The sequence below is a fragment of the Dipodomys spectabilis genome, unplaced genomic scaffold (assembly GCF_019054845.1).
Source record: "Dipodomys spectabilis isolate Male_0828 unplaced genomic scaffold, ASM1905484v1 ptg000145l, whole genome shotgun sequence".
NCBI lineage: Eukaryota > Metazoa > Chordata > Mammalia > Rodentia > Heteromyidae > Dipodomys > Dipodomys spectabilis.
In genome coordinates, this window is record NW_024870822.1 from 6646392 (window position 1) to 6673171 (window position 26780).

Below are 26780 nucleotides of genomic sequence, written 5' to 3' on the forward strand. Positions count from 1 at the left end.
GAAAGTAAAGGAAGGAAGGAAGAAAAAGAGGGTCCCAGGAGAAAACTGGCTAGTTTTTGCGTAGGTCAGTAAGTTTTTTCTATGAAATGTGACTTTGAAGTCACATACTGTCTCTACCGAAACAAATGAATAAAGAAAATCCTAAATGTAGCTAAGTTGCAGTAAAACTTGCTTTGCAGAAAGAGATCGGGTAGGAGATAGTTGATCATCCACAGCTGCAACTTCTCTACCCGTGGATTCACTGACTGCAGATGGAAATATTCAGAGAAAATAATTGAGTATGTACTGAACATTTTCCAATTTCTTTGCCTTGTCATTATCCCCTAAATGACCTAATAACATAACAACATTTCACATAACATTTACATTTTATTATGTATGATAAATTGACTGGTAGAGTTGATTTAAAGCATATGGGGACATGTACATGGTTCCATGCAAATATTACACCCTTTACTTTATTGGACTTGTACCCTCAAGGATCTTGGTATCCAAGGAAGGTCCAGAAGCAGTTTTCTGAGGATAAAGCAGGACAACTCGGTTTGATTTGTGGCTTAAAGTCTTTATGATGCCATTTGCCTCAAGCTATAGGTACAAAGCCAATGTTAAGGAAACAGCAGGCGAGTCTCTCCAGAGTTTGGCAGCAACAGGAAATTGTTACTCTCTTTTAGGGACTGCAGGGAAAAAGGATGATGTAATGTCACTGGTGAGAATGGGTTAATGGGTTGATACTAGAACTGAAAGAGCATGGGAAAGAAATACCCTGGCCTCCTCTTTTTCATCTTTTGCAGGTGCTTCTTGTTGCCTGAGCCATTCTGAGTCTGCCAGTAAGAGGCCATTCCCAAGAATGGGATCTCAGAGCACCAGAGCCAGAGCCAGGAGAGACAAACAGCTTAAGGAGGAGGGAGAAGGAGGAAAGGAGAAGGAGAGGTTGAGGTGTCTCTTTGGGGACTAACTTCCTAGAATGCACTCCTTTTTGGAGAGGCATTAACCTGGTTAGCCATTTTCCCTTGACTCTGTTTTTTTCTGGAGAACTCTTCTCTCCCACCATACATGACAGGCTGATCATCTAATTCAGGCCAGTGCTTTGCACTAATGAGCTCTCCCTTTTCTGGTGGATCCAAAGCTAGAACTTGGGCAGCCAACTGGGCATGTGCAAGCCCTCACAAGGCAAGAACTTGTGCTCAGTACCTGGAAAAGCAGCGTACATGTGGGTAAGAAGGAAGCCAAACCCCAATACTGAGCCCTGGATTGAATTCTACCTGAAATAACACCCTCATTTTAGTTATGTGAGCCAAGGCATTCTTCTCTTACTGAAGTTGATTTTTAGTTTCGAGCAACTGGAAGGATCTTGGCTTAGAAAGGTGGCTTTCAGATGGAGCACACCCAATCACTGATGCATTCAAGAAACAAAGATTCTCCCGTGTGCATGAAGATTTTCATGTGTGCATCCAGTCGCCAAGAACAATGATGTTTATTGTGAAGATGTATATTTCTTGAGACACACAATATTTTTTTCTGAATATCTGCATGACATGGACCTCTTGTGACATAAAGACAACCACTTCCTGGGTAATTATGTGGGTGTGGAGGAGAACCATGGCAACCCGGTGGCTTCTGAGATGTAATGTCAGGCAGCTCTGCAGATCTCTGGGGCTGAGGCTGGGGATTGGGGAGGGGACACTAATGCTGACATGGTGCCTGCTAGGTCAGGGCTGTGGTGTGGTGACTTTCCATTTGTATGAACTGCTCTTAGCACGCCATGCCTCCTGTCAGTCAGCGTTTCCCACATCTTGACTTGAGGGCATTTAGTGAGAGAACTAAAGCAAATAACAGCCATCTACTATTGAGATTATTTCATGAACAAAAAGGCCATGTCCCCATGTTTGAGAGTAGAGGATAAAGGAGAAGACATGGAAGAGAGTATATGAACAATACACAACCCTGGGCAGCTGTGTCTGCTTGGATGCCTGCAAGGCTGGGACACCCAGATGGGGGGAGTGTGAGGCCTAAATCCAGCCCTCACTTGCTGACCAAGCTGTGCTCCCTATATGGGCCATGTCCACTTGGATGAAGGAGTGTGTTTTTCTGGACCCAAAGGGAGCACATATGCCCACAGAGCTGTGTCTTCCCAGAGGGGCAACTCTTGGAACTGGCAGCATCCCTATACTGCATTGTGCATTGTTTGTTTTTAAGTCACTGGGACTGGGTTCAACCAGTGCCTGGAACTTGGCAGGTACTCAGTATGTACGTGTCCCATGAGCACTGGGTGGTGGGTGGGAACTCAGTCATACGTCAGTCCTGGCCTGCAAGGGGACTGTAGGAAATCACTGGGGTGTTTGAAGCCTATATGGAATCAACTTGCACGTAATTTTCTTACCTTATTGGGGTCCAAATCGAAGAGAAAAGAGAGCAAGATAAAAGTGTCCATTCTGCTTCTCTGTATTTATGAGGGCATTTTGGAAACTGGTGTGTAAACACTTGCCCTGTGCTGGGTAAAGCACTAAGCACCCTGTGTTGTCATCTCATTTAACCCATTTTGCTGCACAGTGAGCTGATCCTTTGGTAGGTAAAGTATCCTGTTCACCGTTCCCCAGTGGCCAAGTGAGACCTTGGGCTGTCATCCTGCTGGGATTCTCATGGGGAGTGTGACCTCAGAAGAAGGAATAATCTAGTTTGTAGATACCTTCCCTGAATCCTTAGGAAAGTTCCCAGGCATGAGTCTTGGCCTCAGCATTCTCCCTTGGCCTTACCCCTATAAGTTTTCTGTCCCCACCTATCCTGTGTCTAGTGATCATGGACACCATCACTCGGGGAGGGGGAGGGGAGCACGTATTAATTTCCTAAAGCTGCTGTCACAAGGGATCATACATTTGGGGACTTAAACAGAGAGCAGTATTTTCTAGTGGCTCTGGAGGCCAGAAGGCCAATGTAAGATTCACTAGGTAGGCCAGGTGTCAGTGGCTCATGACTATAATCCTAGCTACTCAGGAGGCTGAGATTTGAGAATCAAGGCTCAAAGCCAGTCAGACTGGCAAATCAGTGTGATTCTTATCTCCAGCCATCCTTTGAGTGGACACTTTTCAGGCTACCACATAGGACAAGTGACCTGCTCAAGGTCACACAACCAGCGTGAGCTTCAGAGCTGGGTAGAACTCCTGCCAGCCTATACCTGACCTCACAGGTGTCGGTGGAGGAATAACAGTCCAAACCCTTGTCACCATCACAGTAGGGAACGACTTGATATCCACACTTGGATATTTGTATAAAGCTACTAAATTGCCCTGAACATTTTTGGAGATGGAAACTGCTAACCATTACATTCTTTTTTGGCTTGGCCAGGTCCCCATCATTTTAAGAGGTTTGTTTCACTATTTGCCATTCCCCTCAATAGATTTGACCTAACAATCTCCTACCAAGCCCCACCACTTAAAGGTCCCACCACCTCTTACCATCACCTCTTTGGAGAACCTCGCTTCCATCAGATGTAGATGGAGCTCAAGTCATATCCAAAACATAGCACCATAAAGAAGCAGAAAGTAATGAAGTTAATGAAAAAGAGACACTAAATATGGAACAAACACCTGCTGATCCTGGAGACTGAACACTTTGCTGTGTTTCCCATAGGAAGCCTACATCAGCAGATCACAGAAAAGCTTTAGACTTTCCTGAGTCTACAGATATGCTAAGCAGAGTTCAACCGTTCGATCCTTGGCTCCTGTGGCCAGGCATGCAGCAAGGCATGCAAGCTTGTGGGAGGAGAAAGATCAAGAAGGTGGAATGACAGGAAGTGGGTGATGAAGAAGGTAGAGAACTTGTTGAGGAAAGGATCTAAGAGGGAAACAGAGAACTTAAAAGCCGATAGTGATTAAGTGGAAGAAGCTGTTAGCAAAAGTCTTGTGATGTGACTATTTTTGCCTGCTTCTGTCTTCCCTCTCACCTGCATGAGATGTGTAGAATTTTAGCTCCTACTATATTCTCTTTGGGATCTGTTTCCTGCCTACAGAGAACATACACTTGTTCTCTGCGGCAGAGTAACCATGGCAAGAAAGCCTCTGCCTACCTAATTTGGAAGGCTATGGCTTCTCTGGTGGCTCCTGTTGGAGGGGAGCAGATCTATTTAGCTCTGGCATTCAGTGCCAGTAAACGTGTGGTAGCAGAACTCCAGGTGGACAGTGCCATGTGCAAAACAAGGTGGTTACTTCTAGTTGGAGACAGAGTCAGTGTGTGTTCACTGCCTCACATCTCTGCTGTGATGTTAGTGTCTGTTCCAACTTTTTCTAGGTTTCCAAGTTAAGGTGCACAGAGTAGAACCCTAGCTGGCCCTAAGAGGACGTTATGTATAGGTGAGAATGAACTCTTGTTATTATCAGCCATCAAATTCCTTGGTTCTTTGCTAAAGCTCCTGAGAAGCTACCTCTCCTAATGAATACAGGGTAACCTGTATCTAAGCTTTTTCCTCTAAAAGTTCATTCAGTAATAGACTGACATTTGCATCTCCATCCACCCTGCTCTTTTCTCACATTCTCAACTTTTCTCCCTTTCTCTTTTGTTCGACAAGGAGTTTGTTGTTTGCTTATAATGCCTTCAGAATGCTAGGCAAGCTCTCCACTACTGAACTACATCCTCAACTCTTGTTTCCTCCTTCCTGGGATGGAGATTATTATTTGGATTCCTTCATACCTCTGCAAGGATGCAGTGTAACCAAATCCAGGTAATAATTAATCTGCCATCTCAGTCTATTAAAAAAAAAAAGGAAGGTTTAGAGCATCAATAGAGAATGTCTGGTGAGTTCTGACGCTGTGAAGTGAGTGGAAGATTATTTAGATAAACGGATTAATCTGATTGAAATGGTTCTCAGATGTAAATGTCAATGAACCAGACGTGGTAATTTCTTGCTTATGAAGTAGTGTTAGTATGCATGTGATTCGAAGTTTATGCTAAAATACAAGCATGAGATTACCTCTTGGGCTCTGGATGGTATGAGCAGGGTAGGGGGTCACAGGAGTGGGAACTCACTGTGTCAGATATGGTTAACTCAAGCAGGATGATGGGCTGGACCGAGTTTCTTAGAATTCAGCAATCATCAATAATAAGGCAAGGCCAGACATACATGTTTGGTGTGGAAATTAACATCAAGCTATCTGTAAACATCTGCTAAGCACGCTCTGGTGGCCTGTGTGTGCTGGAGGATTTGCTTCAGTGCTTTGGAATAGCAATTGTCATCTCTGAGCAATTGTTCTCTGAAAATGTGTATGGAATCTTTGCTATTCCAGTTGCAGGCCCATTTCCAACAGTGGGTTGTGTCTTAAGACATTGCCCTTAAGAAAAGGGTTAAAAAAATAAAACTGTGGGAAATTGCTGAATTAAAACATTTGCTTTGATTTTTTTTTTTTTTGTTTTCTATTGTAGAATTCCTCAGGGCCTTATTCAGTCATACTCACTGCGATTCTCCAGGTAGCCTGCAACATATAATAATAACTCCAACTGTGTGTGTGTGTGTGTGTGTGTGTGTGTGTGTGTGTGTGTGTGTGTGTGTGTGTGTGCTGGTACTGGGCTTGAACTCAGGATCTGGATGCTGACCCCTAACTTTTGTGCTCAAGGATGGCACTACCTCTTGAGCTATAGCTTCACTTCTGGATTTTTGGTGATTTTTTGGAAATAAGAATCTCAAATTTTCCTGCCTGGGTTGGCTTCAATTTGTGATTCTCATATGTCAGTCTTTTTAACTAAGATTATAGGCATGGGCCACTGATATTCAGTAATTCCAACTTTTTGTTCACTAATCTCCAGATGGGCAAACAGACAGATGCATACACAGACAAGTGGATAAAATGGAAGAAGAGGAATGATTAAAATGGGAGGAAAGAAGATGAAAAGGATGGACTTGGGCACAGAAGAGCAGCTATATTAACATTTCATTAGACTATTTGTAAATAGTCTAATAGACATGGTAATAAGTCTATAAAGATGTACCTTTGACTGGATAAATATACCTTTTTTTTTTTTTTTTTGGTCGGTCATGGGGCTTGAACTCTAGGCCTGTGCACTATCCTTCAGCTCTTCAGCTCAAGGCAAGCACTCTATCACTTGAGCCACTTCTGGTTTATTGGGGATAAGAGTCTTATGGAGTTTCCTCCCCAGGCTAGCTTTGAACCATGATCCTTAGACCTCAGCCTCCTGAGTAGCTAGGATTACAGTTGTGAGCCACCGATGCCCGGCTTGGATAAATATACCTTGATGTAAGCTCTTGGAGTGAAAATTTAATCAACTGATATGTTTGGATGCACAGAAAGTACTTCCATATAGAACTAGGACCTATGTCCTGACTCAAAGACAAGCATAGAGAACAAATGAATTCTTCAGCATTTTTGTTCAGGCCTTCAACTAAATGGTTGAGACCCACACATACTGGTGAAGGCAATTTCCTTTATATCTTTTCCTGACTTAAATATGAATCTCATCCAGAAACACCTCACAGAAGCACCCAGAATAATATCTAGCCAAATATCTGGACACTCAATATCCCAGTCAAACTGATCCATGAAATGAACCATCTCATGTAAACAAATTGCCTTTATAAGACTTAGTCATTTAATTTATAAAAATAAGTTATCTGATTGAGGTCTTATAAGAATGACATAAAATAACATGAAGTTTTTAGTACAGCATCTAAGACTTTATTCCAAATGCAAAATGTCTGAAGTATAAAACTGGATTCCTGGTGATCACAGCTGGCTCTGTTATTCAGCTCTTTGTCTGTTATGCTGCTCCAGAGCCTTGCCCCCACTAACACCAGGCCAGTCATGCTAAGGAGTCCTGAAGGAATACCATACAGGCTCAACAGCCTTGAAAGCAGATTCTGTATCTTCCCCAGAGCCAAATGCTACAAGGTTGCAGTTGCCTGTACCCTCTAAAGCTTTGCAGCTCAGGGAATGGGGCTGGGGAAAAGTGTAAAGATTTTGCAGCTCTGACCTTGGAAGTGGAAATGGTTGTTTCTCCATGTACTTGATCTCTACAGATTCTCTGTGGCTGGCCTCTAGCTAGTGTGGCATCTGAGTAGAAAGACAAAGACAAATAGAGCGTCTTTCCCCTTTGGTCCACTCTCTTTGGGGATTTTCTGTTCTTGCCTAGGACTGAACACATGAGAAGAGAGGGAGCCAGGTTTTGTTTTTTTTTTCCTCCTGCTAGTGTAGACTCTGAAGGGAAAATAGGATTCCAATCACAGCTTGAATAGAATAGATTCTAGAGTTAGTGAGCATTGTTAAGATTGCCGAACATTATGCTAACCTCTGAGAATGAAAATACCCAGAAAATACCAGGATGGTCATATGGATCTGAATCCCAGCTTACGATGTTCAGCACACTCTTTCTTTTAACACGGGAGAAAATTGCTATTTCTGTTGGAGTACAAGATGAGGTATTTGGCTTGTGTTCAGGAATCATGATGGCTGCAAAATAGCTTTAAGTTGTTCTGTGCTGGCTAAGTATGAATACTTTGCATATATTTAAATAAATGTGAATGATGTGAGAGCTCTGTAGAGGCCATTGCTGATGCCCAGTATGCTGGCCATTTCCATATAACTGAACAATTTTTAAAACCATTCTCTGAATTTCCTCTCATTTTTCTTATTTTTGAGTATTTTGAACACAGAGAAGAGTTAAAAAGAATAACAAAATGAGCATCAGGGTTCTGTACATCCTTCATCTAGTTTCATCAATTGCTAACATTTTGCCTCCCTTCCCTCCCCTCCCCTTCCTTCTTTTTTTTTTGGGTCCAGTTGTGGGGCTTGAACTCTGGGTCTGGGCGCTGTCCCTCAGCTCTTCAGCTCAAGGCTAGTGCTCTACCACTTGAGCCACAGCACCACTTCTGCCTTTTTTCTTTTTGCTTATGTGGTGCTGAGGACTCGAACCCAGGGCCTCATGCATGCAAGGCAAGCGCTCTACCACTGAGCCACCTTTCCAGCCCCTTTCTCTTCCTTCTCATTCCCTTTCCTTTCCTTCCTTCTTCTTCCCTCCCTTCTCTTCTCTTTTCTACAATCTACACTAGATGCAATAGTTTCACAAAAATCAAAGATCCCCTGTAACCAGAACCTAACTCAAGAAACAGAACATAATCAGTACCCCAAAATTCCCTCTTGTGTTGTTTCCTCCATTTTGCCTACTAGGGTAACCACTGTTTTAACTTCCAGTATCTAAGTTGGGCTTATCTATTTTTATATTCTGTGTAAATCAAATGACGTTTTGTGGACTCTTTTCAAAGTCTGGCTTCTTGTGTACAGCATTGTGTTTGTGACTGTGGGCCTTGTTGAAGTCACTCCATGTAGTGCTTTCTTTCCGGCCTAGCTCTGTTACTGTTGAGGGCACTGACTTTTCTGAAGGGTCCAGACAAGCTGTCTTCCAGAATGCTCTGTGATCCAGACTGGTCTGATTATTTCCTCTTGATTAGTCTCAGCTTAGGCATTTTGGCAAGAATATGACAAAGGCAAATTCAGCAGTGGGAAGGGGGGTGATGCACAGTCCCCCCCTCGTTCTGTCCTGGGGGGATAACTGTGCCAGTTTATGCTACTATCAGGGATGGCACAGTTAAAACAGAGTCTGACAGAAATCTTCCTTTTTGTGATGAACGTGTAACCTTTGGGAGGGTACTTGGAGAACAGGTTAAAATCCTACTAGCCAACTTTTTCACTCTATGGTTTTAGCATCCGCAGCTGAGCAAGTGTTTCATTGGTAAGTATATTCGCATTCCCGGACCCCAGCCTCAGTGAAAACCCATGGTGACTGTGTAGACCGCTCTCCTCCTTTGCATAGTGAGTTCCACGGTCTACATTCTTGGCCCTGTGTTTTAATCTGGGAGGCTAAGCCTGAGCCCAGAGCCATCTCTGTTCTTTGCCACTCAGGTTTGTGGTTCTGTGTGGCTTATGGGAGGCTGCTGCTAGAAAGACTTTGGAAGGAAGAGGATGGTGTGGTTGGGGTCTCCTCCTCCCTGCTTCAGTCCTCACCTCCAGTTGTCCCTTCATCCTTCCCTACCTCAGTCCCCACCAGCGGACTCTCCGTGATACCACTCTCTGCTCTTGCCCCTCCAACCTTGGGAATGTCAGCTCTACCTGCTCCTCCATGGTTGTCATGTCTTTACAGGTCTTGTATGTTTTCTTAATCCTACCCATTCACCAATTAAATAGTCTTTTTTATTTCTTTTTAAAAAAATCTCTTTTCCTAAACTGTTAAAAGACTGTTTCCTGCCAGGATTCGAGTTTCATTCTCAATTACAAGTTCTGATCTGAATGTTAGAGTTTTCATTCTACCTCTGGAAAGAGAAGCTAGCCACAGGGTTGGGGGTTTGGCTCAAGTAGTAGAGCCATTTGTAAGTGTGGAAGTGTGAGGCTCTGGGAGGAGGGCGGGGGGGGGCGTTGAAGAGAGAGAGAGAGAGAGAGAGAGAGAGAGAGAGATGAATGGGCTAGGGAGCTGCCAATAGGGAAATGATGGGAAGGCATATGGGATGGCTATTCAACCTGGAGACAGAGGGAGCAGTGTGGTCCCTCATGGTTTCCTGGCCTTCTGGTGCAGAACACAGCCAGCTGATGACATGGTAGCCCTGTAGTGGGGAACCTGGCACTGGGCTTTGGTCACTTGTCTCCTCCTTCCTATCTCCTGCCATTGAACCACTGGCACAGCCAGATTCTCCTTCCTTGGCCACTCTGGCAAGGGCAGGATCCGGAGATATCTGACACATGGGCTCTCAATGCCTTGGCCCCAAATGTACCCTCCCAACCCAACGTACCCAGTCCTCATCGGGATACAAGATCATCAGGAAGCCTCGCATTCACAGGGCATCTTTGAGAAGTATGAAGTATGGAGTGAAAAGTGAGTTTTTCAGTCCCAACTCTATCCTTGGGCAAGTATCCCCCAACCAGAGCCTCATCTATAAGGGGAGATTTTTTTTGTTTGGTTTTGTTTAGCTAAGTCTTGCAATGTAACCCAGACTGGCCTCAAACTTGCAGGTCTCCTGTCTCTGCCTCCAGAGTGTTGGGATTACAGATGTGGTCTACCCTATTTGGCTTGTGAAGGGGATTCTAATGGCAATGGCCCCATATCTGTGTTCTGTGATCAACTGTGCACTTATAACCAGTTTTGCTGAGCTTTTCTTGTACGGGTATCATCTGGACGATCACACAGTGGGAGAAAAATTCTCTAGAAAAGATCTTGACAGAACAAGAATACTGGCCAAGAAGCTGGGACACTTAGGCTCCAACCTGGCTGCAGACTATCCTCCTTCAATGTGGTTCCTCTGAGCCTCAGTTTCTTTACCACAAGCTGGACCAGAAACTACCACCACACAAATGTGGATGAAGACCAAAGCCAATAAGATACAGAAAGACAAGATGGTGTTTTCTAATGTAAAGCAGCACCCTGCTAGCATAAGGAATTCTAATTATAAACCCAGCAAAGAGAGTTCTGCAGCCAGCATTTTTTTCTGATGCCCTCCGTTGCTGTCCCCTTGTTGACTTGATATGTATCAACAGATGACTCCAGTTCAACCTGTGTCCTTTGTCCAAGCTAATGGCTAATTTAGACTTAAACTGTGCCCAACTCACAATTAGAATTCGAACCTTGGAACTCCATTAGGGATGCATTATGCTACATTTTCCTCCACTGAAATTAATCAGCTGCAAATGATTAAATTACTATATATAGTGTGAAACACAACAAAGCTGTAATTTTTATATAAATTCCAGAATGTTACATTATTTCCCTTCCGCGCTGACATCGGAATAATTCCTCCACAATCATTGCTTTGTCTTCTGTAAAATAAAAATTTAAAAACCCATTGCTCTTCAAGCGTACCAAAGTCTGCATTCGATATTTAATATGATTAATGTTTACTGTATTTGTTGTGGGCTTGTCTGCTAATTGTGGCGTTAAACCACATCCCCTTCATCATCTTTGGGGGCTGAGGGACGTTGGTTCAGAACACTGTTTGAGAAAGTATCAATTAAAATTCAGCTCCAGTGAGCACATGAATCTTTTCTGTTGTTTGTTTGTGGTGCCCAGCATATCTGAAGGCAACACTTGCTTTAACTCCCCTTCTCCTAAATGCAAGAACAGACTGAGATTCTAGCAGCTTCTCAGGAAGAATGCAGCCTGTGGTGAAGTCCCAGCCTAGCAGAGTGTCTTATACTAGCTACCCAACCCGAGGAATCAACCATGTGCCATTCTGACCTCTATTGGTCCTTCCAGAATTAGAGTGGAATTTCTGCTGACCTCGTCACCTGTTCCTCACAGATATCTTTCACCAAGGAGGGTGTACTTACAGATGAGCCCGCCAGTCTTGCCCAGAGGACTAAGGGACCCATAGACAGGTGTAGAAATGAACCTTATAACGAGTTAAAGCTGCTGTTTAACCAGAGTCCACCAGCAGTGAACCAGGCTATTGAAATCCTGAAATACTTCTGTAGCATTTTGTCCATCAAATGTCCTTGTGTGTCTCTGCTGCCATCTCTTCTCTTGGCCCCTTGGACTTCCTGATAGTCCAACAGAAGGTGCCTGGCATCCCACGGGTCATCAGGAGATTACTAGGATCAATCTTTCTGATTGGCTGCTACTCAGCACATTGGTTGTTAATTGGTTTAAAAAATCATCTGACCCTTCCAGCAAACCAGTCACAGGGATGTCCCCCAAATAGCTTCTCTTTGCCAAGAGGAGCTGTGCCTACCCTTTCCTTCCTGCTGTCCGCTCCTTCCTTAACTACTTCCTCTCCTCCCTCCCATTTTCCCTTCCATCCTCCCTCTCTTCATCTTTTTCTTCCCTCTGTCCCCATCCATCAACATGGAGAAGGGCACAGGAGACTAATAAAGAAGAACTATGAGAAAGAAATCAAAGAACTTCAAGAAATAACAGCAAGGGCACAGAACCTTCTATATATCTTCATGTTAATGGGTCTGCACAGAAGGTGGGTCATTTTGGTGAAAAATGATGCCTTTTCCCCACTTTGGGGTGGTTTTCTTTTTTTAAAAAATATTTATTTATTGGCAAAACTGGGTTTTGTACTCCAGGCCTCATACTTGCTGGACAGTTGTTTTAAGCCAAATACTCAACCCTGGGGAGGTTTTCTTGAAGGAAGTCAAATTTAAGAGTTAAAACCAATGTTAAAATAGCTAAGTGGAATTGTTTTTTCTTCTTCTGAGGGTTCTTTCCCTTCCAGACCAGGATGTAGTTGAACTGCAAATATACATGATCCAATCTAAAAATGCCCACTAAACGTTGCCTCTGATAAAATTACAGGTTGTCAGGTTGAGAAAGAGAATGGAGTGGAGTTGGGGGGGGGGACTAGGCATCTCTTCTGTAGAATCGTTGTATTTCTCTAACATTGTTTTATTCTACTGTCTGAAGAACTGAACCACCAAGCTAGGGAGGTGAGTGTTGGAAGCTTCTGAATTTTGGTTTTCCCTATTGCCCCTGTCTACTAGGAACCATGAGCCTCTGCTCCGTGAACAGCCAGGATGGGGAACTGGCCCACCTTCAAAGAGCAAAGTCCTAAAATCCTGTTATTTGGAACATAAAAGGAACCCGACATTGCCATTGCGCCACCTGCTGGAAGATTGAAAAAAGATTGACACGCATGCTCACTTCGGTTACAGCTTCAATCATAAAGATTACTTTGAATAAATAATTCTCATTCTGTCTTATTAAAAATTACATGGAATTATTTAAAACAATTTAGGAATTTTATCTGAGTGAAACAGAGCATGAACTTCACCCAAATCCTGTTCCCAAGGAAATCTTGCTCATATATTTGTTGACTATCCAGTCTTTTTCTTTTTTTCCTAATTGGATATTTGTAAATGGGATCTTGCTAGGTAAGCCAGTTTGGCTTTTAATCTGTACTCCTCTTGCCCCTGGCTTTTGAGAACAAGGCCTGTGGAGATGTGTACTACTATGCCTGGCCAAGATATCATCTTTTAAACTGAGTATTTTAAATATCTTCACAAGTCATTAGTTACAATAGGAAGCATGACTTGCTGAGCAGCTTTTAGATCTCCACATACAATTCTAAGGTCTTCCTGCATGTTAATCATCATGTTTCTACCTTTCACTCTTTCCTCACATTCCCCCCTTCCCTCCTTCCCTTCCTTTTCTTCGTGTTACTTCCCCTTCTCCTTTTTCTCTTTACTCATATCTTTATTTTCTCCACTAGAAAGGCCCTCTCCAGATGCTGTTTGAAGTGGGAACCACTTGCAGGGCCTCTAGCTTGCCTCGCTCCAGAGATTTCCCACTGAACCGTGGATCTCTCTTTCACAGGTGGACTCTATTGTGCCTGCCTGCCGTTACAGACAGGACACTGCACTCTGAATAGAAAAGAACAAGAAAGAGGAGATTGTAGGCTTGTGACCCTGCCAGAGCCTAGTAAGAAACAAAAGACTGCCATCGCTGATCACTTGCTCTGTATATGCCTGTCCTTCAGGGAAGACCTTGCGCAAATGAGCTCCTGGAAGCATCGTTACAAGGTCTTATGCTTTTTCCTTCCTTTCACTGTGCAGCTGTACACATCAGACGTGGAAAACACAAGTAAATACGCTCAAGATCACCAGCTGCTACTGTGCCTGTCTATAAAACAAAACAAAACAATATTTCCAGCCTCTTTTGACAAATTCAGGACCGGGAAACATGGGTTTGCCGCCCCTTCCCTCCCCCAGCCATCAGCTGGAGCTGAGGAACAGTGCCCATGTTAGACCTGCCTGGCTCTCCAGCTGCTCCTTCTCCATCTTTCATATTCCTGCCCACACAGAGGAGGGATGGCTAATGGGCAGACTCACTGTGGGATGCACCGGTTTCCTCTGACAGAGTTGTGAATTGAATCAAGAAGGACTATAAAGATTCAGGAACAGGAATGTGAGAGAGGGTTTACACTGGGTCTGTCTTTTACAGGGGAGTCTATTTTAGTCAACAGAATCTTCTCCTGCATATCATTTCCTCATAGTTTGTGGCTTTGGTAATGGTTGATATAAGACTTCTCTCTTTGGAAATGACTAGGATATGGGGATGGACATGCAAATGTGGATTTTTCTCACTGGTGTTCCTTTCTAAGACTGGATTTCCAGAAAATCAGAATCTTCACAGAGACTGTTTGGATGCAGACATTAAAGGGAGAGAAGACTGAAGAGGTAGGATCAATCCCAGAGAAAATTGATTCTGTGGGGGTACTCTAAAGGGAAGCACTTGTCAACACTGCTGCTTTGGGGTCCAAGTCTCTTAGTACGTGAAATTTGGGAGACCCACTCAAACCATAGCACATAGTTTCTTATTTAATTCAAACTTAATTTCACCGGAATATAAACATGTGTGTGTGTGTGTGTACACATGTGTACAACCACGTGTGACAGAGTTCTCAACTCTAAGTCTGTGTTAGGATCACCTGAAGTACAGGCTAAGCACAGTTTGTTGAACCACAACTCTATTTTCTACTACAGCAGCTCTGGATGGGGCCCGAGAATTTGCATTTCTAACAAATTCCCAGTGATGCTGACGCTGCCATCCAGGGGCCTTGTGAACTGCTGGCATATGGGATGGAGGTAGAATAGAGAGTAACATCTGCCATTTCTAGGATGTTTTGCAATTTGTAAAGACCTTTGATGCAATCTATTTTAATTGAGCCTCATGGTCATCGTAAGATGGGCAAGACAACTATTATGATGCATCTATTATTTTGTCAAGAGGACTGAGGCTCACAGAGATAAAAATGTTTCATCAAGCCGGTGATGGCTCACACCTGTAATTCTAGCTACTCAGGAGGCTGAGATCTAAGGATTGCAGTTTGAGGACAGCTTGTGCAGAAAAGTCCCCGTGAAAGTCTTATCTGCAATGAACCACTTAAAACCCAGAAGTTGTGCTATTGCTCAAATGGTAGAGCATTAGAGACTTAGGGACAGCGCCCAGGCTCTGAGTTCAAGCTCCACCACCAACAAAAAAAAGTTTCATCAAGTTCACACAGCACTAAGTGGCAGAAAACAAAATGAAATCTTCTGGATGCAGTATTTTATTTTTTGCATTGCATTATACTGCCTTTCATGAAAGCAAAATTTAACAGTCAGGGAGGAAGAAAAGAGAAAGGAAAAACAGAGTTGGGAATCAAAGGGGTTGGGAAAACAGAAAGAAAGAGAACTTAAAACTGAAACACTGGAAAGCGTACTGAAGATATTTGTGCCACTTTCTAGTCCTCAATCCTTAAGATCATTATGATGATGGTGGTGGTGGTGATAATGGTGACGATCATGACGATGATGATTTTGGCAGTACTGGATTTGAACTCAGGATCTTACACTTACACTCTCCGTGCTTCATGGCTAGCATGAAGTGAGCAGCTTTCCCCTACCATGTCCCTCTACCATGGTGTTTTACTATATGCTTTGCCACAGGCCTAAGCAGTAGAGTCAGCAGACCTTGGAGGAATCCTCTGAAATCATGAACCAAAATAGATCTTTCCTTTATTAAGTTGTTTTTCTCAGGTATTTTGTCTCAGAGATGAATAGTTGACTAACATAGCATGTAGCAAGAACCTGGCTTATAGTATGCTCTATGTAAATGTTAGCAGTTGGAATTTCACCTAACACTCATAATCCTGAGTTCAATGCTGTATCAGGGAAAGATAGACTGTGTCGCTGTAACAAATGGACTCTGGATAATGGGATGATTTACAGGTTAAAAAGTTTACTTCCCCCTCATAGGACAATTTGAACTGAATGTTCTGAACTGGTAGCAACTCCTCTGCACATCGTCATTCTAACACCCCAGCTGATGGCAGCTACTTGGCTTCCAAGGTCTCTCATTATTGTTCTTCCAACCATCCAGCTAACAGGAGGGGCAGAGAGGATTCTTTGAAACAGGGCCCATTTCTCTTCCCACACATATATACACACCACCAGAAACAAGTGGGCTTGCTTATTGCATGCTAGAAAAGTGACGGATTTCCCATGGTGGGTGCCCCCTAACATAAATGCATTGCATGTCTAGCAATCACATGCCTTGCAGGTCTACCAACTTATGAGGCCATCATCTCCTTTCCCATGAAACCTGGGCCAAGAAGACTCTATGCAAATAGAATAGTGCTCATGCTATGGTTGGCATGTGTGTGAAGGTTCTTTGTCTCTTCTCTGGGAATGCTGGGTCTTCTCTCAGCACCAATGAAAGAGTTGCAGCTAGCTTGTTGCTAGGTAAAATCAACTTCCAGACTGAACAGGAAATAAGAAATGTGGTCCTTGGCTGGGCAGCGATATCCAAGCTATAGAAGAGCAAAATTATGTTGATGATTAGCCTAGATAAGCTCATCTCTTTCTTACGTGTAATAGCAATAGAACTTCCAAGTAGCACAACCTTCCCCCAGGCTCTGCTGAGGAGAGGAGCTGGGATTTGAACAGCTCTGTTAAATTCCTTGTACTAAAATGAAAAGACATTTGGCAGGCATTCTATTGCTGCAGCTTGGTAAACACGTGTACAGAGGCTCGTTTGCTGTGAAGCAGATAAAAACTCTAACCTCACCTCACTCCTTATGCGAACCCTTCCAGGTCTCTGGGAAGGAAGTGAGTTCATTTGGCGCTGGATGCGGATGCTGTGCTTAGACTTGCCATTTGAAGTTCTTGAGCAGAGGTAGACATTGTGACTGCAATGTGGGAGAGAAATTGAATGGAGGAAGACAGTAGAGACAAGAAGACTATGGTAGTGGTGCTCGTTGTATGCTATGGTTTTGGCGGGAAAAAATGGTAACGACCTGACCCAATGGAAGGTTAGGACACATGGAGGTGATGGTTGGGAAATACTAAATTTAGACAACATCCTGGGCCTGGGAGTGATAGATACTCATTGATACCAGGTCCAAAATAGCAGTAGTTTTTCAGGGCCAAGAAGGATTAAAGAGGTCTCAATTTCATCAGTAATAATTTCTATATAATGCTAGGTAATGTATACACAGTTGCTAAACTTTTTTACTTCAAACCTTCTTTCTTTTTTTTTTTAACCATGGAAATCCTTTATATCTTTTGTAAGGCTGATACAGTTCATAATAAAATTTGTAAGAGACAGGTTAGGGGCAGAATTAAAGAGATTTTTTTTTTTTTTTGGTCGTGGAACTTGAACTCTGGGCCTTGGTGTTGACCCTCAGCTCTTGAGCTCAAGGCTAGCGCTCTACCACTTGAGTCAAAGTGCCACTTCCAGTTTTTCTGGTGGTTTACTGGAGATAAGAGTGTCAGGCACTACTGGAGATAAGAGTGTCACGCACTTTCCTGCCTGGGCTAGCTTTGAACTGCGATCCTCAGATCTCAGCCTCCTGAGTAGCTAGGATTACAGGCATGAGCCACCAGTGCCTAGCAGGGATTGTTATTTTGGAATGGTTTGCCTGTACCGCCCCTCTCAGCTATCTTTGAATGTTTTTTTGAATGTCATTAATATAAAGAATGTCTGATGGAGGAAGATGTCATTCAGTTATTGGGCAAAGAAGGAGCCTCTCTGAAAGCACCTTTGCATGACTGGCCCTGCTTGTATTCCGGTTCATACAGAGCTGGCGCTGGGAAAACTGTCCCTCCTCTCTAGCTGAAAATCTCCTGAGCAAGCCAGTTGGCTTTCTGCTTGGAGGCCCTTCCAAGGAGCATGACAGCAGCAGCCATTTTATTAATGTATGTATTTTGTGCTGATACCAGAGCTTGAACTCAAGGGCTTGCACCCCTTCCTTAGCCTTTCTTGCTCCCCCAACTGGGGTTCTACCACTTGAGCCACTTGTCCAGCGGAGCAGCGGCCATGTTTCCCCGACACATGTCTCATCCTCAAATGCCCCAAATTCCTCTGTGAAATTTTCTTAATTTTTGTAAGCCAAGATGAACATGCTAATCTGTTTTTCCTCTGCTTCACATCAAACCCCAGTGCACAGCCTTGCATTATTCATGAAGGTTTACATTAATCAACTGCTTCAAAGTTTCATAAAGTTTCTATTTTGGCTCACATTCTTTGTAGGGTAGGCACTTAGTGGACAATGGGACCATGTTTTGGAGCTTCTCCAGCATCCTTAATTCCCATCTGCTTTATTCACTGCAGCTGTGTTATTTCTTCCCGAGAGACCATATCTCAGAATGCTGTAGACTGTTTTCAAATAAATACAAGCGCCAGGGAATGCTTTCTTGGTGGAATGCATGCAGAAAAATGTTGACATAATTACGTTTAGTTTGTCTTCTCTGCCTTCTGTCTGCCTGTGATGCCTAGAGGGATGATTTTTGTGGCAGACATGGGTATATACCCTCTTGTGTCCTTTTCTCTTTGTTCCTTAAAAATTGAACTCCTGACTTTTAGCTGCACCATATAGGACTACATTTCCCAGGGTTTGGTGACATTTCCTTGTGGTATTCATCTGACTGTGTTCTGGCTAGTGGATTGTAACATCAGTATTGTCTGTGACCTTGGACTCCATTTCCTCTCTTTCTGTTGTGCTGAAATGTTGTGTGATGGCTGGAGCTTGGACTATGAGGAGAATTCAATGGTAAAGTGACAGGAGAGAAGTTGCTGAATTTCCTGATCCTTGGACTGCTCATTGGCCCTGGTCTTCCTAAAAGGAAGAAAACTACCGTCTTGTTTGAGAGGCTGCTTTCTGGGGAGGATGGAGGTTATGCTGGTTGAGGAGGGTTGTGCCACCCAGGCTGAATAAATTATTACCAATTCACTGCCTGAAAAGTCATTGTTACTGGGCGCCGGTGGTTCACGTATGAAACCCTAGCTACTCAGGAGGACAAGATCTGAGGATCTTATTTCAAAGCCACCTGAGAATGAAAGTCTGTGAGACTCTTATCTCCAATTAATCACCAGAAAACCGGAAGTGACACTGTGGCTCAAGGTGGTAAAGTGCTAGCTTTGAGTGAAAAAGCTCAGGGACAGTGCCTAAGCTCTGAGTTCAATCCCCATGATGGGGGAAAAAAGAAGACATGAGATGTGGTCTATTGTACAAGGAGACAAGCTAAGCAAAAATAGGCTTCCAACATCATTGTTGATGATGCTTGAATAATATTAGATTATTGGTGTTTTTCTCTTTATAAAAACACAAAAATGAAATAATCAATCACTTCATTACTAAGTTGATATATCTTTTGCTATATCTTTCCATCATTTCAATACAAATACAGGTGCTTATATTTTATAAGTAGTATGATAAAATACATATATGCATATATGAGTGTATGGAGAGAGAGAGAGAGAGAGAGAGAGAGAGAGAGAGAGAGAGAGAGAGAGAGAGAGAGAGAGAGAGTGCTCACATGAACCAGCCAGTACTGGGGCTTGAACTCAGATGCTCTACCACTTAAGCTATACCTCCACTTTTGGCTTTTTGCTGGTTAATCAGAGATAAAAGTCTTGAAAATTTGTGCATCTAGGCTGGCTTAGAACCCCAGTTCTCACATCTCAGCCTCCTAACTAGTTAGGATTACAGGTGTGAGCCACTTGTGCCTAGTAGCATACATTTTCTTTCTTTTTTTTTTTTAAATTTAATTTATTTTATTTTATTTGTGAACATACTGTACAGAGGGGTTACAATTACATGGGCAGGATAATGCGTACATTTCTTACCAAGCATTGCAGCCTCCTCCTTTGTTTACCCTTCACATCCCTTCCCAGCCTCCCCCCTCCCCCCCCCCAGTCCCAATCCTTCTCCCCGCCCCCTGCACCGACATTGTAAAGCTCGTTTTGGACATGACAACTTGTACTTCTCATTGTTGCAACAGGTCCACCTGTATCCTTAAACGACTTGTTTTTCCCCATCTCCTCCACAAGTTATACTGACATCAAATATAGTGAAAGCAGGGTTTATACTGTGGGGGAGGGACATACAAAGCAACAAAGAAATAATCTTATAAATGCGTTAGAAACACATAGCATACATTTTCTTAGCTTGCTTTACTCCCAGTAGAAGTAATGTTTCCACGTGGCACTACAAATTCTCGTCCAACATATTTTTAAATTATCTTTACTGCAAACTGTAATATCACTACACTGAATCCTTTCATTGTCATTCTTTTTTGATTATTATAAATAACACAAGGGTGAACACATATTTGTACACATTTTAATGTTTTTAGTAAACTCTTGGAACTGGAATTCAAGAGAAATTATCCACATTTACTTCTACTTCTTTTTTCCAAACTCAAGTTGATGTCATTGATGTGTTGCTATCTTATCTGGCAGGGTATCTCTTAGTCAGGTTCTCAGAACAATAGCCCATTGTCTGATTTAGGTTAGCTGATAAGAGTATTTGAATATTTCCTATTCTGAAATTTCATAGGTTTTTGTTTTCATCTTCTACCATTGTAAGTAGTGAAAAACATAGACTAACTAAATGACATTTTTCTTTCAGAAAATGAATGGGTAATTTATTCTGATGAAGCTAGGTAGTTGTTTTCAATTATTACCTTCTACAAACCCACTAATGAAATGAAGTCAGTTTACATCTTTAAATAACCTTTAATATTTGTGCAAGTAAATATCTCCATTTGACGATAATGGAAATTGTCAAAAATGTTCCTTTCCTCACAGTTTAGCGCACTCACAATGGCTGTCAGACAGCTGAGCTGTATGACGCAGAGCTCTGCTAATGGCTTCAGCAGAAGACAGTGTTTTGTATGTATGGGAGAGGAAGTGCAGACACTAATGAAGTTTTTATCATCAGAACATGGAATTAGGATTGTGAAAAGAGACAATAGTGGCAATGACATGTAGTTAGAATGCTCAGGCTTATGTTTCTCTAGCTATATTTCAGGGACAGAAGTGTTCAGAATGGTAGGCTGACAAATAGACTTCTGTGAACACAGACCAGATCTCACTGTATCTGGCAGGAAAAAAATTAAAACAATAAGCAAACAAAAACCCAGGAAACAAACAAACAACAAAAAAACAAACTAGACCTAAGCTAATATATGATCTGTAACATAAGCAAGACAAAGGGTTACATAGTATCTTTAAAAAAATTATTGTAAAAGTGATATAGAGAGGGGTTACAGTTACATAAACCACCTACAGAGTACATTTCTTTTTGAATAGTGTAACTTCTTCCTTCCTTTTCTCCCAGTTTTTCCCTTCTGACCCCCCCCCCCCACCAAAGTTGTATAGTTCATTTCTATCAAAGTGTCTAGTGAGTATCTATCTTTGACATATCTGAATGATGAAGTCATGTACTCTGATATGCTTGTTCACAAATACAAGGTGAGAATCATTGGGTCACACTAGGGAGTGCAGACTTGAAATATTGGCAAATGGTTTGTAATTATGTCTGAGTGAGAGAGGGAAAGAAGGTGAAGAGAGCAGAGTAGAAAAAAGTAGATGAAGAGGGGAAGTGGGTGATTCTCTAACAGAGCCCTCAGATATCAATGTTGGTGAGGTGACCACTTCAGAATAGACTTTGTCATTTATTGTTCACTCATTCAGTTGATGGATATTTATTGTCTATTGAGTGTCAGGTACTACTCTACTAAATGCCGGGATTATAATAGTGAATAAGATATGTAAGGCACCATTATCTCAGTGTGCATTGTTTCAATGGTTATGGAGGTAAGCAAAACAGAAAATATCAGATAGTAATATGTGCTATGCAAATAATTGTAACAAACTGAGGTGATGGTATTTGGCAAGTGATTTCTTTTTTATAGAGTGTCTGGTGATTTTAAATTATGCCCACATAATGTTTGCTAACCCCTTTAGAAAATGTCATCTGTGCTCCTACACTGGAAGAACAGTTCACACAGGAAGTGACACTTCAAAAATGCCATGTGCTTCCTGTCACTTTCCTTAGGTCACTCACTCTAGGCATCTTCAGCTGAATGTAAGAAATCGAGCTTGAATTCTGTTGAGCAGAGACCCCTGGGAGGGTCCATATAGAGAAAAAGAGGTGCCAGAGCTTGTGAGGAAAACTCTAAGAGGTCATTGGACGTGCTCAGGTATCCTGATCCCCAGGTGGGTTTATTTTATATGTGCTGTCCAGAGTATAGAAAGCCCAAAGGATGTTGTGGCTGCTGGAGCCTCTTAAACTTTGCCACTTATGAAAGGATAGTAAATTGCTTCTGGGATGCAAAATGGTGCAGCTACTTTGGAAAATACTCTGGCAGTTCCTCCAGCTGCTGTGAATGGAATACGGTGTCCTCTAAAATCCCTGGGTTGAAATTCTATCACCTGATGTTCTGGTAGTGGGAGGTTGGGTCTTTGGGGATTACTAGTCCAGGAGGGTGGAACCCTCAGGAAGGGGGTGCAAATCTTGATAAGGAGGAGGGAGGGGGAGGAGGAGGAGGGGGTGGAGGAGGGGGTGGAGGAAGAGGAAGAGGAAGAGGAGGAGAAAGATACTAGTTTTCAGGAGCGCTGTCTCTACCTCTACCTCTATCTCTATCTCTGTCTCTATCTCTATCTCTCTATATCACTATCTCTGTTTCCTTTTCTCTTTCTATCTCTATTCCAGCTCTATCTTTTTCTCTCTAACTCCATCTCCATCTTTCTATCTCTCTCCTCTCCTCCCCTCCCATTCCCAACCCTAAGACCCCTCCCTAGAACTTGAGCACATTGACATCAAGACATCTGATTTCTAGCCTCCAGAATTTTGAGAAATAATCCCCTGTTGTTGATAAACCAGACAGTTCATGGTATTTAGAGCAGCCTGAGATGATGAAAATATCACATAACAGAGCAATTCTGTTTCTAGGTATATCCTTGAGATCACTGAAAACACATTCACACAAAAAGTTGCTCATAAATATTGTAGCAGCAGTATTCACAATAACCTCAAACTGATAAAGATCCAGATGTGAATGGTTCTATCAAATATATTCCATCAAATCGAATATTAGAGTCATCAAAAGAGATGAGGTTCTGTTTCATGCTGCAACATGGGTGAATCTTAAGAACATTATGCTATGTAAAAAGAACATTGACAAAGGCCACATATTATATAATTCCATATATATGAAATATCCACAATAAGCAAATATTTACAGTCCAAAATCAGATTAGATGATTCATGTTTGCATAAGGTTGGGAGATCTGGGTGAATACTACTAAGGGCTACAGAATTGGTTTGTTGTTGTTTTGTTTGTGAAAATGTTTTAAAGTTGATGGTGGTAATGTTTGCATGTTGCTGTAAACCTGCTAAAAATCATTAAATTGTCCTTTTTAAATAGACAGATTTTATGGCATATCACTATCTCAATAAAGCTGTTAAAAATAAAACAAAAGCAACAAGACAAAATGACATTTAGTATAGGTGGGGGGAAATAGAGGTAGAATCAGCACATTGTTCTCAATGCAGTGAGTTTGAATGCACATGTCTCTTATGTGCAGGTCTGGCCAGAGATGATTCATACATGCAAAGCTTGGCTTGTAGTTTACTGTGGTATAACTGCTGCTGTACAGCCATGATGTGGTGGATCAAATTGAGACCTCACCACAAAGAGCCATTAGTACAGGCATCACAGATCCAGGATGGTCTTCCTCTTGCTTCTTCGCACATCACACATTCCAGTGTGGACAGTGTTTGTAATCAGTAGTCACTGATAGCTTGGTGTTCTCTGAAAGCACCTAAATGTGAAGAGGACTCAAGTCATTTTCTCTGATATGATTCCAAGCTTCCATTCCACGGATGCCATCCATGTTTGAACCAGGCTTTTAGACCAAACATGAGGCCACCACCTAATGCATTCCCAGCAAAAATGAAATTCTGTCACAGTTCTGCATCTGATGGAGCATTCTGTTTCCTAATTAAAATCTTACATGTGTATTGGTCATCATTACTTTTTCTACCATCTTTCTGATTAAATGATATAAATACTTGATAGATTAGCCAATGGGGAACAAATGAGAACTTCAGTTATATAAACTACCAAAAAGTAAAATTTTTTTTTTCTAACACAAAAACTATCACTCCACTTCCAGATTTTAGTGAGTTAGTTGGAGAGAGGAGTCTCTTGCATTTGTCTTCCCTGGGCTGGCTCTGAGCTATGATTCTTATATCTTAGCCTCCTGAGTACTTAGGATTATAAGTGTGAAGCTCTAGCACTTGGATCAAAAGTTTTCCTTTGTCTAGAAGGTTTGTACTCCTGTTAATTGTTAAGGGAGGACCATGTTAATGATAATGACCAAAATAAGGCATAACAAATATTTAAAAGATAGTTGTGTTTGTGTGTCTAGTAATAATGGTTACTTACAGAATTCCAGTTTTCCAGCACCTGGGAGAGGTATTGATTAATAGAGAATGTAGACTGGGTTTGATTCATAAATGTTCAGTGATTCTTCAGCAGTTCAAGCAGGTTGTTTGGACTGGTACAGTTTAGTTTTTATTGCTCCTCAAATAAACAAAAAAGCAATTCTTTATGTAGTATTCTTATATAGATTTTTTTTTCTATTATAGTTTGTCCTATTCAAAATCATTTAGCCAGTAATCAATGATTTGCTGTTTCCAAAATAGGAGGGTATTCAGATAACCAGATTAGTACTTCAGGAATATGAACTGAAAAGTAGATATTGGTGGTTGGTTGATGTATATGGTGGAATGAGGAGGCTTCATGGCTGCCAAGTTGGACCATGTGTGAAAGGCAATACAATGACCTTCACTTTTACTTAGGTTGATCAAGAGAGGTAGGGTACAGTGTGGCCCTATCTAAAACATTTTCCTACTACCTTGGAATGGATTAGTGGCAAAAATACTGCCTATTGATGAATGTGGGCAGGGAGATGGCCTTTCTAATATTTGTGTTACTAACATATTTGCTTAACTGAACTGAAATTGGCAAAGTGTGTGAAGACACTTTGAAAGCTGCGAAGCACACTGGTGATTGAGAGCATAGAGGATTATTAATAATCTGATTAAGATTTTATGATGTCCCCATTAGTCATTTTTATGTATCTGCCACAATGAATAAAGCCAAAAGAAATGGCTAAAACATACTGAAATTGAGTGAATTTTCACTTCTTCATCTGGGAAGTTTTAGCTTCATCCTGAAGCAAAAGTAAAGCTTCTGGATATTCTCAGCCAGTAAGCAAGGCACTTCCTGTCTGGCATGAGCATTCAGGTCTTGATAGGCAGAAAACACCTTTGTTCATTTTGAACAGAGCTGCCAGCAACCAGGGAAAAGCCAGGTTTTCTATCACAGTGAAATTCATGCATGGCTCTAGCTGGAGATTAAGCTACAACATGAAGGGCCAAGTCTATCAATATCGTTGAGTCTCCATTTTAGTTGCCAAGGGAACTAGAATAACTAACACTCCTGCCATTGAAGATGATGATCCATGCTAAATTTCCCAAGTTATCTATATTGGCTAGTTCCATTCGTCACTGGAATTTATCTAGATGACTTCCAGGACACATATCAAAGCACAGAGAAAAAAAAAGAAAACATAACATTTGCCAATTAAAGCAAGACACAGGATTACAAAAGATGTCAACTATTCTCTTTCTTTTTTCACTTAAAAAATATTATATTTAAGTAGTTGCACAAAGGAGTTTCAACTCAACAGGGCATTTTCTGAGTATAATGCACCTTGATCAATATTAACCTTTTTATCATTCTTACCCATCTCTCCCAATCCTATACATCTCCTCAATTGTCCTATTCTATGTACATTGAATATTATGACTATATTTTTCCACCCTTCCTCTCTCTTTCTTGTCTCTACTATAGTGAAGACATTCTAGGTGCAGGAATATTACAGTGGACACTTGTGCATTCAACTTGGTGCCTGATCAAGAACAGGAGCAAAGAGTCCTAGGTCCCTTTTCAGCGCACATTACAACTTGCTGTTCTGAGCATAGTCCAAGTTTCCTTCTCTTATTTTGTAAGCCAAGCATACTTTTCAGCAGGAATGGAAGAGGGGAATCATCTTTAAAATGTCCTCGAACAACCTTACCCCATCTTCCATACAATCTCTTGGGTTTTAATTACTCCCTGAAACTAGAAGTCATCCTGGGATCCTCTGGTGACATTTTCTGGTTTCCCGTCGGCTCCACTTATGAGAAACAAATGGGCTGGCTGGCCTCCCTCTAGATTGAGTTTTTCATGAAGTCATTACTTCTGTCACGGGGAGTATTTTCAAATTGAAAAATCTGAAACAATAAATGATGGTGAAGCAGTTAATAACTGTTAAGAAATCACATTTGGAAAATTGCATTTAAGCAATAACCTTTCTCCCTGTAATTAAATGACAGAAAGGTCCTGGTTTTAATTAAGTCAGCAATTTATAGTTATGAAGCTATACTTCACTATGCAGATTAGCAAATGATAGGTCACAGAACACCCTGAGTGCATTTTGAGTGGGCCTGATATGGTAATTACTCCACTGTTCAATGGTGACCACATTGAACCGTATCTCTAGATGAAACAATTTTCTTTTCCTTGCTCCATGATGTATAACTAGGATGAGTAAATGTACCACGAGCACTGCCTCATGCATCTTTAAATTAAAATGGATTTTAAATGAGGGGGCAGGAAGGGAGGGAGCATGTTTAAAGAAGAGCACCCAGAGTGAATGGGCCAGTAGTCAATGCCTGTGAGCAGAGAATATATCATTGTTTTACAGGGCTTTCTATCTTGTGCCTGAATGTTTGCTGCAGATTTATGAGGAAGTAAAATGCTAATGTTAGTGTATTTATAAACATATGATGGGGGTTTCATCTATAATTTATTTGCTGGCCCTGACTCTCAGCCTCTTTGGAAAAGGAAAATGAAATGCTATGTTGGACAGCCAAAAGGGTCATTAATATGGTTTTCACATTTTATTTAACTAAC